Below are 13,601 nucleotides of genomic sequence, written 5' to 3'. Positions count from 1 at the left end.
AGACTCACCCTCAATATTTTGTTATGCTAACTGGCATCACAGAGACAAGGAAAAAGTTATTGAAAAATACACCAAATAGTTGATGTGGTTGTATACATACGCTGAGGCAGCGTTTATACTGACATTCTCCTGTACTGGAACTCAATTATATATTTCAATTATTGCAATGTCACCAGCAGGGTTTCTGTTGGAGCCAGGTGATGTTCTCATGAACAGGTCCCAGACCGTGGGTCAGCCAGGCCTGCTGCCGTTCCCAGCCGGCAGCTTGGACATGGCCATCCCGACCCCAAAGGTATAATTTCATGGTATGGATGCTGGCTGCTCTGTGCCAAGTGGCTGCCCTGCCAGAGAACAGTCCCAGGTGCATTTAATTTCCTAGTATAGCAAATTATGAACTACATATAGTATAGAATTGTTCTAATTATTGCTGTCCTTAACATAAAATAAATGTCATGTTGGAAGGAAAAGACAAGCTCAGCTCTTCAAACGCAGTGTAACATAGCCTGCAGCTTATCTTGTCAGTACCTTTAAGAAACTAGTATAGTTAACCAAATTTACACTTCTACAGCTGTTGGTTTTAGCCTTTCTTTTGTCAAAGAATGTCCAAGAATGGAAAAAAAAAAAAAAACCACACTGCACATTGAGCTCTGATTTGAATTTCTTTGGGCATTTGGAGGAACAATAAATATATAGAGAACTCAGCAGTTCACAGTCCCTTTATCCTTCTTTTTTTCTGCAGAGTTGGCTTTCTCCGTACAGCTCACAAGAACTCTAAAGCCTCTGGGGCTCTGTCCTTCAGACGTGGCGGTGCTTCTCCAGGATTTTCACCTAAACTACTTGCTTCCGTGATATTTCAGCACAGTTATTTATGTTGGTGAGAAGGTGCACCAAGAAAAGCAAGAAGGTACGTACTTTCCCTTGCTGTAGGACATGGGAACAGGCCTTCTCTTGGGACAGCACTTTGGGTGCCTTCAAACCATCTCCCTTGAAGATGTTTTTATCTTTTGTTGATCTTGTTGATCAGTGGCAGGTGAAAAACACTGAGTCATGAGCAAACTATTTGAAAAGGACAACGTATCTGAGCATTTACTACAGTTATGGTGATAAACGATACCTTGAGTATTACAAAAAAATTATCTCAGTATGAATGGGGCCAATTGACAAAGGCATTACAGCAGAGACTTGGAAGTTTTGTCTGAGGGTAAGGCAAGCAAGATAAGCTAATTAATTGTCCAGTTTGATTTTCTGAGTCAGAAAGTTAGAATGCATCTGGGGTTAAAGTGCTCGCCAGCCATCAGCTCCACTACAATTTATGATCTCGGAAGAAATTTATTGCTGGGTATTCCTGATATCTTAATCACTGGTAATGAATTTGTTCAAAGTAAAACCCAATGCCCTAGAAGTCTGAATGGCAGAAATTTGAAAAGCTCAGCGAAGAATGAGAGCTGTCATTAGACATTACCACTGCATTATTTCCAGGTTATAATAAGTAAAATTGCTGCATGTTTTTGCACTACAGACCAGGTCTTTACAGTTCCTGTGTCATATGCTTGTCTTCTATGAGGAATAAAGTTCGGGCTTCCTCAAAATGTATTCCTCCCCCTGTTCCATAAACTTTATGTGAAACTTCAAGGCAGTTGTGCCAAAAGTCTTTGCATAAAGTTTGTAGTGTATAAAAATTGCACCTTCTCAGCAAATCTAGATGTTTGGGGCTATATCATAACTTCACCTTCACTAGAGAAGCGTTTGTAGCTGCCTCATATCTGGAACAAAGAGGAATTAACAGAAGCAAAGACTAGCATTTGCTCTAACCCTCTTGGATAGCAACTTTTATCCCATTACATTTCAAAGCAGAATCGCTCCGCTAAGCAAAACTGTTGGGAGTGCTGCTTTCCGGAGTCTCACTGTTTTCCTGAAACCATCTGTAACTCTACTTTCCTCCAAGGGGTTTGTCTATGTAGTTTATGCCCATATGAGCGAATGTATTTTGACACAGTGTTACTCAACTGGTTTGGCTTATTCAGTACATTTTTGAGAGAACTCTGTAACTCAGAAAATTGCTTTTTTGCTATAATGAGATTGTACTTCAGATGTACCCCATATGAAATGTTTCATCTCCAGACTACTAGCCAAGCATTCACTAATAAATCTCAGAGCATCCATGTAGGGCGGGTTCATAATCTACAACCAGGCTAAGAAATACCCGAAGACCCTCAGGCCCTGCGCATGGCTTAGATCATTGATCTTGCAGTGTAAGTGTGTGCCTTGGGCCATGTCCACACTTGCCTAGTTGCCATGGTCTCCTTGGCTTTGTTTTTTCTACACTGGCAGTTCGCAGTGGTGTACTGCACCCATCCCCAAGAGACCACATGTTTCTGCAGAAAAGAACTGTCTTCTCCACCATACCTCCACACTGTGTCAGTGGTTTCAGGTTTCTGCACAAAACCCAACTTAGAGTGAAGCAGATACCATTTTTTTTAAAAAAAAGTGCATTGAATTAAAAAGTTACGGATCCCCTTCAGGAACATTCAGTCTCCCATTGTTTTTTTCCGATTATCTCCTAAAGTTCATTCAAAGTGAATTGCATTCACAGAGATGTTTCCAGACAAGAACGTGTCCCAGACACTTCTATCAGTGCCTTCACACTGGGCTTGCACACAGGGATGGAGGGCTTTAAAAGTACCATGTGAGAGATGTTCAACAGCTTGCAGGAGTGAGCTCTGGTGTGTATTTAGCACCTTTCCCCACAGGGCATGGTCTGAATGCCAGAGAAGCCAACAGAGACTCCCATTGACTTGGGTGAGCTTTGGATCAGATTCAAAATCCCAAATCACTAACAAAGCAATTTATGCCTTAGTTAGAAGGGAGTATTCTGTTTGCTTGATAAAGAAGGAAAGCACTGGCACTTGCCTGGATATAAAATCCTCAGTTCTCAGGAAGTCCTCTATGTCATGTGCAACATAAAAAACATTTTTCACACCATGGTTGCTATGACTCAAAACCAAATAAAAGGACAGCGATGCCCTGTAGGACGTACATACCAAGTTTCCTACATGCCAAGTTTCTTGCTGTATGGATAGTAGAGAATGCAAAATCGGTGTGTGTCTTATCTCAAACCCTGCCAAACAGTCTCTGGGGGATTTGGGAAGGCTCTTCAGTACTGTTTGAGACAAGCACTGGGACAAGAGGAGCTGGAATTGTTTTGCAGCTATTTATCTAAGTACGGTGGAAAAATGTGTCAATCTCTATAGTTATTTTTTAGATACCTGCTCACCTGCCAATCTAGAGTGTGTGAATGAATTAGTGGGAAAGGAGTCCACCCAACAGTACCACACCCCCCTTGGATCACAAAGCACAAATTACTTGAGCGATAATTGTGTTGTTTTTTCTTTTTTTTTTTTTTGCAAGATAACTCAGTACAGTTGCCAACTAATAAGGCAATAAGGATTAGGTCTTTTGTAGAGCAAATAGTGAGGTCCACATCTGCAGCGATGCTTAGTAATGGCATGCTTTAACTTTCAGACACTCGGCTCCAGGATTGAAAATCATACAACAAGGTGTGTGCATTCCCTCGAGGAGGCGTGGGAAAAGGTAGGTGCTGCAGAGCAGGATTCATGACATCCTGCTTGTGGTGCTGTGAAGAACAGCAAAGCCAGTCAGCAGAAAATACCAAAAAGAAGCACATCTGAAGCCCAGCCCCTCTCCAGGTTCATGGCTCAACAGCAGTTCCTTAACATCCTACAGCATTCCTTTTAGTATGAGGAGCTAGCTTGGTCTGCCCAACGCCCGAAAAGCAAGGGCTAGACTATGACTTACTTTGGTCCTATGGTTGCCCCTTGGTCAGGACCCATCTCAGCTGGTGGGACTTCCCTCCCTCTGCACCCAGGGCCGTGAGAGTGCCCTAACTCATCGGCTGCCTGCCCCCTCCACCCAGTTTGATGGAGCATTTCTGAATGCAAAATGTTTTGTTGGAGGCCTGCGTATTTATAGTGCCCAGAAAGGAGTCGGGGAGCTTGAAGGCAGCCCTGCCAGGCCTCTAGGTGGAGTGTGGCCATGCCTCATCCTCCAGCAAGAAAGGCTGCAAAAGGAATTGCTTAGTGAAAGGATGGTGAGTAAAGCCTCTGTTTGATCCACCTCCGCACTTTATTGACTGCCTATAAAAGGAGGAGGTTACTGTGCCCTAATAAAAACCGTGCAGAAAAGAAAGCAATCAACAGAGGCAAATGAAGTGAGCAATTAGTCTGAAACCTTTCAGACTAGCTTTCCTTTCCTGCAAAGTCTTAGCAGCATCATGGTGACACAAGGATCTCCAGCAGCCACAAGGTAATCTAGAAATTTATAATTTTTCTTCTCATTCTGTTACAGATTTAAATTTCCATGGCATTTTTCTTTTTTTAACTTTTTCAAACAGAAGGGTGAGAGCAAGGTGCCCCCGAGACATCTTAATGGTGTGAGAAAAAGAGATTGTACCACAGGGAGCTGGAGGACTCTCTGTCTGCTGTAAGCAGGTGATCTTCCATTCTGAGTGATGGACTCTCAGCCCAGCTCTCCTCCATCCCAGGGAATTTTCACATGAGTTTTTGAACAATTTTGGGGCGAACATTTCAGCCTACTCGCAAGCATGCACACACACACTATTGAATAAGAGACAAAACTGGGATACAATCTACTTAGCTACAAAACTTTGCTGCCTGGTTTTGCTGTTAAAGGTTTTTAAAAGTAGGAGTTGTTGCAGATACATCTAATTCATGCCACGTGTGGTATTTCAACCTCAGCAGCATTTCAGAGCTGGTATCATTTTTCATATAAATGTGAGTACGAGTTTGGCTTAGCGTTTTTCCTACAGGGTTGTTTTTTCTTCAGTCACTTGCTTTTACTTATGCAGCCTGGGGCTAAACAGTTTTTTCACAATAATTCCATTTAAATTTAAGCTTATTGATGCAAAGAGAAAAGAATTTAAAGTGCAATGTTTAAGTCATTAGGTACAAGCTCTTTTGATACCTGAGAACATATTGCAAGCAATTGATTAATGTGTTTATTAACTAGATGTCATCAGGATATACCCTGTGATTCCACATTTCATTTCTGTTCTGGAAAAAAAGCTAGAATAGAATTAAATAATGAACACTTTACAGTAACAAGATGTGTTATAATTTTAAGCTTCTGTGAGAGGAATATTCTCATGGTGAAGGCATAAAAACAAGAGACGGGAGATCTGCTTGAAATTCCCAGCCATGCCACAGAATGTGGTTTATTTTAGGCAAATTGTTAGCCTCAGTTTCCCTATCTCGACAGCAGGGTAATCATGCATCTGTGCCTCGTGTTTGCTGTGAAGAGAACTGCACTCACTATTTTGAGAAACTCAGTATTGGGATGAGTGTTATGGTAGCAGGCAATACCACTGTGGTAAATTAATCTTACTATTTTCTGCAAAGCAAGAAATTCTGTTTTGAGCCCCCATTATCTTTCTGTCCAGCTGCTGATCTTTCTTAGTTACTTGCATACGTGATGGCTGAGATTTTTTACAGGAGTTAAGCACTGCCTTTCTAGAGGCAGTAAAAGAAAAGGTATAAATCTGGGCTCGAGAAACTTGGATGCGGTTCCCTTTTCTGCTAAAGTCTTCCTCTATATCCTGGGGCAAGTTGTCTGGGATTAGATAAAAGTGACGTGAAGTGGTGTCTGCTTGCAGGACTGCTTATGTATTTTATTCTGTGGCTTTATCATACTCAACGCCTGCATGCTTCATGGAGCAGAGACCTGACCCCAGTGGTCCGCAGCTCAGTGAGTTGCTTTCTCCAGGTGAAAGCCAAACTCAGGCTTGACCTTCTTGTGGCCCGTTGGAGGAAGGAACAGCTATTTCCACTCATTCCTGGCTCCTTTTACTCCAAACTCAGCTACTTCTTGCCTCCTCTCTCTAGAGAGAGATGAATTTCAGGCAGGGAATCAAAGCTGAGGGCAAGTTACGCACAGGTTTTCTCTGGCAGCAAAACCACTTAAAGATGTTTGTCTGTTTGTTTCTTTCTTATGTTTTACTCATTTTCCTAAACCATTTTATAGCCCTCAACCCACAAACCAGCATATTAGCACAGCTAAGGGGTCATTAGCAAACAACAGGGGCGTTGCAGAAGCGGAGAAGGAGGGAGAAACTTCCAAAACTGGCTTTGTGGCAGAAGACGACATTTGTGCCATTTCAGCCCGAGTTTGTCACACTCTGGACAAGCTTGCCGAGCCCGGGCTCACTGCGGAGTGGGGGAAGGAAGGTGCACACACTGTCCGTGTGTTTGCTTTGCAGCCTACCTGACTGCAGCCATTTGGGGGACGTAGACAAACAAATGTCAGTCTCTGGATCCCGTTTGGGGACGTGATGTGCCACAGCACTTGTCAAAGTGAGGTGCTTTAGACAAGCATGACGTCAAACTCAAGGCACTCGGGGAAGTTTATTACCTTAAAGGAAACATTTAGGCTTGGGATGCCTTTTTAGATCTGTCCCTTAACCCCTCTGTGCTTTGGTTTCTAATCTGCAAAATGGTGATAGCAGAATGTCCCTATCTCACCAGGAAGTTGTAAAGATAACTCACATTGGAGGCAGTGAAATATACAGTCCTCATTAATGGGTCTAGAATAAATATACTGATTTTGAACGTTAAACCGTGATCTGAATATGTGTCGGTTTTCTTTTTCAGAATGGTCATTGAAGCTGAAGGAACTTTTCACAACACGCTGGTTGCCAAGGAAGAAGGTGCTATACTTTTCTGTTTGTTGTCATTAGCACTTAAAATCATTTTTGCAGTGTATATTTGTGTGACAACATTACTTTGAGGCCCCAGGCAATAGCAGTGTCGCTAAACATATAAAATTTAGCAGATACGGATTTGTGAATGGGCTCAAAAGGAATGGATGAACTAGTATAATGAATGTTAGACCCATTAGAGAGGGAGAAATGATTGAAATAAAAGGAGCTCTTGCAACAGAAGAGAGAAGTGTGAAACTTGGAGGAGGGGGATCTAGGTCCAATTTCACCCCATTAAGTTTTGGATTAAACCCAAGAGGTAAAATGGATGGAAACTGAGATTGCACAAGCTGGAAGTGGATGGAAAATGCTGGCTAGAAAGGGAGTAGGATATGGGATCCTGCTATGGCTTCACCGCAAATCAGCGGATAACATGTGAAATAGCTCTGTAGTCTAACAGTGTAGGACTACCCTTGCCCTCCCTCAGATCCAGAGTGCTGGGTTTTAGCCTCAGCCCTGCAACTTAGTTTTGGTTTGTACTTTGGCAGTTAAAGACCCATGAGTTAACTAACTGAGCTGCAAGATTGCTGAAGCCAAAGTAGTGCACAGGAATGGCCTCCTAACTGAGAACGGATCAGCCCCTCTCCATCCACAGCTTGGAGTGTGCACAGAAACCCAGCTGGAGAAGGAGCATCAGTATTTGCAATTTAAAATGAAAATGTAACAACGGGGGCTGTATGACAAAAGGCTGCATTTCTTAAAGCTGTTTGTTGGCAAAACTCACCTGTGGTTTCCATACTCTCCTCTAGGTTCGTCATTGCTTACTTACGAGATCGTCATGGTGTCTCTCGGTGGAAGTCTCCTACTGTTGGTGGCAGTCAGCATAGCAGTGCAGGTGCTCTGGAGGTGAGTGTTACGGCGGCAGGAGAGGAGCAGAGTCGCTGGGGAAGTCTGCCCGCAGCAGAGGGGAGCGACGGTGGCTGGAGAATTGTTTGGATGTGTGTCTGGGTATAGCATTTTAGGGAAATGACATTTGGTTTTGTTTCATGTCTGAACCAAATTCCTCCTCCTTCCCCCAAATTTTAAATATACATATGGAAATTGTAGTGAGGCAAAGAGAGAGAACCAAACCCCTCATTTCTTACTGTGGCCAAAATTTTCTTTTTGCATTTTCTCAAGAACAACCAGAAGTCACAAGAAAAGGGACATCCCCCTAAGATTTTTCCTTTCTATAAAGAGAAAGTCAACAATCTTTTCTCAAGAAATCTCTTCAAACAAAATGTTTGTTCAGCTTTAGTTTGAATGTAGCTAGCCAAATGGAGGAGGGAGATGGGTCTTGAGACCTATTTTTATGTTAAAGGACAAAAAAATTAGGGCAAGAGGAAAGGGTCATCTCCATAATTAATTAAATCAGCACTATCACCAGCATCCTCAGCTATTAGCTCTGTACTGCTGACAGTTATTTGCCTTCATTAATTGAACTGAGTTGAAAATACAAACAGCTCTTCATGCTTATCTAATGCCTAATGACTTATTTTGCTCCATTTCTGTTGTGCCAGGCGCTGTGGATCACATCGTTCTTCCAAAGATCTCAGTAGACCTGCAGTGGTTCTGGAAAATATTACAGTGGCAAACAATAGCGCTGATAAGATTCCAACAGTGGATTTGACTGGCCCGGTGTATATAAGTTACATTTCTGAACAGCAAACTGTATCCACAGAGTTTGCCATCTCTGAAGAGACAATTTCCATTATGGGGCTGCCATGCTTCTCCTTTGCTGCCTTGCTAACTCCTCCCGATTCTCCACCAGAGCAGTGATACCCCACTGCTTTTCTTAGCAGCTGCTTGCTTTCTTCTGGAGGGAAAAGTGCCTGAAGGACTCTGGGCGTGTGCTAGCAAACTGATGGATTGATACGCCCCACTTCATTTCCTCCACTGACAGGGGGAAATGCCTTAGCTTTGGACTATGAACTCCTACCACACCAGTATTAGAAAATGTGAGAAACTGGCAATTCTTTCTGGCAGCAAAGTGCTAACCTTCTTTGTAGATATATGTTCTCTACCTGAGTGAGGTCTTGTGTTAAAAATTTGCTGAAAGAAATCCAAGGATGGAGTGAGTAATCAGTTCAAGGGATGCCTCTCCCCACGTGGAAACCCAGGCCTCCTCTCCAACAGCTATGTTCCCTCCCTGTGCCATCTTCGATTTTTACAGAGGTATTTGAGGTGCTTAACTGGTGCGCAGAAGAGCTGCTGCTCTGTGGGATCTGATCCTCAGGCTCAGCTAGATTTCTGGGCAGAGAGCTGGATATGTAGTTAATAGTGAGTTAGAGCTGTCGGCTTAGTGTCGGTGAAGGCTGACCGGCAGAGGCGAGCCTCCTTCGCAGGCAGCGCAGCGAATGGAGCAAAGGTGTGCTGAGAAGGGCCTTGCCCCCTTCGGTCCCTTTTCCCTCGTCCTTGGCGAGGAGGTACCACTCGGTAGAGACCTACATCACGCTGTAGTTCCTGCTTCCATGGGTGAGTCATGGGAAAACACCCAGGAGGGATTTCTGGTGATTTTTACACCAATTTCTCAATCTCTCTGACTCACGCTTGAAAGCCACCCACTGAACTGAGACCTAACCTTTTACACACGGTTTCCTTCTAGCTGCGGTGGAGGGAATCTGTGGCTGGGCTAACATTATCGGATGGATTGCAATCTGCAAGTCAGCCACATACCCGTTTTTTTTTTTTTTTTATCTGCCCACCTTCAGAGGCTGAAGGAAGATACCGTCTATTAATCTTTAAACTGAGTGCCGCGACTTTCCCTGGAACCAATGACCTCTGCCTCCAGCGTGATGCCAACTGGCTAGGAAACAAGCCCGGTGTTCTCCCATCCAGGTGGCAGTTACAAGGGGGCAGATTAGCCCGGGATCTGGCACGGGGAGGGAGAGGTTGGTTCCTTGCCGCCACGCAGTGTAGTCCTCCCTCATGCCCTTGGCTAACAGCCGCTAGGCGCCCTGAGAGTGCTGTGCGGAGGATATATATTTTTTCATTCATCTTATCAACTTTCTTGGCCCACCCCCAGCATGTTCTCCGTATGAATAGCTGGAAAGTCTCAGGAAGCAGGAGAAAAGCCCTTTGACCAATGGTTATTCCTCTAAAATGAGGTTGGCACGTTCAGTTCCTCCTTTCTGCCCACACATCTCAGAGAAAAAGTATCTGCAGGATCATTACGGCGTTAAGATTGGCCAACAGGGATATCTAGGATATCTTGGCATCTAGGACAGTCCCTTAGCTATTGGCCGTAGCTACCCTTGGTGTAAGAAAATGATGCTATTAATTCATGTTTTCCAGCGGGAGCCCTAAGCTGCACAGATACGCGAACAGGAAGGTTACAGCCTGTGAACTGCCTCCTCGTCCAGGCCTCGTGGTCAGCAACAGGGCCAGCCTTTCCCCGGGGAGACAGAGGCACAAAGTAGACCTGATCATTTCCTGAAGAAACTGAGAGGACATTGCAGCCCTCGTTGGCAGGGACTCAGCCGCAGCAGGATCCTTTCTTCCCGGACATTAGCCATATTCCTTCTCCTGCCTCCAAACCTATTTCAAGTCCTGCTGCTGCTCTCGTTTTCTGTGGTTTGGTGCAAACACGTGACTGCACGTCCATGGCAGCAAACATGAGCCCTGTGCCTGTAACAGTCTTTGCCATTTCGGTCACTTTTTACACCTATGTATTTAGTGAGTTGTTCCTGCCTTTCCACAGCCTGTAACAGCGACCGCAAGCACCTTTGCCGCTCTCGTTGGTACTCCTGCTCTTCCCTCTGTGCTGCTCGCCGCATGGGGACAAAATTCCCTGCTGTCAAAATTCATAAAGCTGTTTCCTTATCCTCCCGTAAATCCCCCCTTAAAACCTGCTGCGGCCCCAGTGCCTGCAAATCCGGACTGTCTGTCACGGGTGAGGCAAGTCAAAGCAGAGCCTTCCAATTCTCCAGCAAAGTCGATTTGTTTTGTTTCGGCCCTGCTCCCCTTGTTGCCCTGTTTTATATATAAAACATTATTATAGGCCTGTCATCTCTGAGAAATATCTATATGGCACCTAGCATAGCGGGGCCTCAGTTCTTGATTGGCGTATTCCAGCGTGAACATAATACAAATGGTGACAGGGATCATGATGGGAATACCACAATATAATGTAAAATAATGTAGTATAATGTGGTAGTATGGTATTGATAATACCGTGATGAACAGCAGCGTGTGTGTGTGTATGCACTACACAAGTGACGTTAAAAGATTACAGTTACAGAGCCAAGCATGATAAACTTAGGAAATGGCACCAATAAATTTATATGTAAGTTCAGAACGGTGTATTTATTTTTCCTTTTTTTCTTCAATTTCCAGGTAGTCCTTTTGTATATGAAACTGCGCTAAATTCTTTCACGGTGCTAAATCCTAGAAAAGCTGGTAGTCCACGTTTTGAAGGGGATGGAGCTACACACTTCCCAAATGACAAAGGCAAGGCAGAGATGATCGTGTGCAGTGCGTTTAGAGCAATGGACAGGACAAAGGTCTCTGTGCAGCTAATGAAGGGTAAGAAGCAGATAGTAATTCACGCGGATGTACAAAGTCGTATCACATTCGCAGATGTGATGGTTAAAACAAACTGGCCATTAAATCACCTGAGCATCCAATTTGTCCTACAATAGAGTAGTTGTGTCTGCAGTACACGTCATTGTCCTTTGCAGCAGCGTGGTAGCGCAATAGGTGTGATAATGAAGAATAAAAAAGGCTTCAGTTTACCTGTGAAATGCAGTTAAGAGATTTCTTCACAGCACATACCTGAACCACGGAACCGTATTCTTCTCAGACCTACAGAATTTTTTGAATTCATAGAGTTACTCCTGACAGAGCTCGGTGCATGTATCAGACAGGTGTAAAGTTTCAGCCAGCATGCTGTTCCATATAGTGTATATATAGGTGGGGGTTTTTTTAAGGATTTTTCTATCGGCTACTATAGAAATCAAGTCAGGGTAAGAGCTGCTACAGCCAAAATAACATTTCTTCACTTTTAGCTTTGGCTTGCATGGCCCAATTTCCAGCCTCTCCTGTATCACTCAAAAATATTTTTACTGATATGTACGTAAAATATCTACAGGAGGAAATCATCAAAGCTCTTTCACAAAAGAAACTCGGAAGCTGATGGCATGTGAGGCTAAGGATTTAAGTCATGAGAAGACTCCCTTTGCATTCAGTGGCCTGGTGTTTACTCACCTGTAGTAATCTAACACAATCCTGAAAACGGTTGCACGCAACAAGCTTGAGCCTCATAAACTGTAGTGGAAAAAAGGACAGTCAGGCCCAAAGAGCTATGCCCTGTACAACAACACTGAACAATGAACCGAGAAGGAAAAATGTAACAGAATGAAAAATACTACGGTCTTCGCAATATGTCGCCCACCAAAACAGTAATCCTTTGACATCTGTAAAGTGGTTTAAAATGCTCTGCAGATGACACCACAGGAATTTACTGCAATGAAACGTAACACTCCAATAAAGAAAAAAAAATGCTTTCCTTTTAATGCAAGCAACTTTGGTTTTGCCTTCAACCATGTAACATGATGATTCAGAGATAAGGCTCATGTGGTTGTTAAGTTGCCAAGATGGAGCTTAGAAAGGGGGAAATCATGTCAACTTTATGTAAGCTTTATAGCAGCCGCTGTTTGGAAATGTATCTTAACTATGGGTAAAAATATGAAGCCATAGCTTGTACGCTTATTGTAAAAACCTCATTTTTTTTCATTGCCACAGTTCTAAACATTAGCTCTTCATTGAGGTTAGTATTTATTTATAGTTTGGATACTGCAAGGAGGTAGCCCAGGAAATGCTACTTGGTGACAGTGGTTATTAGAGATGCTTGGTTTTGACCCCTGATATTTATCTGGGGTCAAGATCAGCCTTTTTTTGTTATTTATGGACAAACGGAAAAAGATAGTTTGCATGTTTAAAAATTTTTTGGTGAACTTTGGAGGTGTTTGAGCAACTAGAAATGACTCCGTTTTTAAATGTTAAACTGATAGTTTTTTATGAGATTTGCGGTTGTGCCCAATTTTAAAACCTAGATGAGAGATAAATAAGTTACGTTGGAAGCCCTCGGCCTGCAAGTGTGTCTTCAAGTATGTCAGTATACTTGAGTATTCCCAGTAACTGTTGACACATATGAAGTGAAGCATACACATAAGTGCAGAATCAGAGCCAAAATTTGTAAATACTTTGAGCTTTGATATAACAAAATACTTTGGCACATGTTTAAATAATACTGATTTCACTGGAAGTGAAATGTTTTCCTTCCTTCCCTGAACAGAGAATACATTCATCTTGGGGTCTTAAATGATAAATATGTTGAATCAAATGGTAAATATGTTTGATAAATAGGTTTTGATTTTTGTTCTCTTTCTTATTTAATATCGGTAATTTCCAGGGGAAAGTTAATACTATAAAATATGTTCCGGCTCTGATGATCTGATGCTTTCTCGTTTTCAGTTCAGTAATTTAATAGCGGTGCTTAAAACTACATCATCAACTGTACCAAAGACAAGTCTTTATGGGAAGGAAAGCAGAAGATGACAAGAAGCAGAGGTGGGGTCTCCTTGCAGCTGACGAGTAACTCGCATTTCTGCAAGCGTCTCGTGCCGGGCTGCGGCATCGGATCGCTTCATGCTGGCTGGCAAACGCATTGACATCAGAGCTGAAGCACGAGCAGGGGCAACTGATTTGCCCCGATCGTATCAAAAGCCTGTGGCAGGGCGAAGAATTGAGACGGGGTCTCTCAAGTCCGAGGTATTAAGCACAAAGTTATCATCTCTCTCGCAGCAGAATGAGTCTAATAACCATCAAAGCA

The sequence above is a fragment of the Dromaius novaehollandiae genome, chromosome W, assembly GCF_036370855.1.
Source record: "Dromaius novaehollandiae isolate bDroNov1 chromosome W, bDroNov1.hap1, whole genome shotgun sequence".
Lineage (NCBI taxonomy): Eukaryota > Metazoa > Chordata > Aves > Casuariiformes > Dromaiidae > Dromaius > Dromaius novaehollandiae.
Note: the sequence above shows the minus strand (reverse complement) of the source record.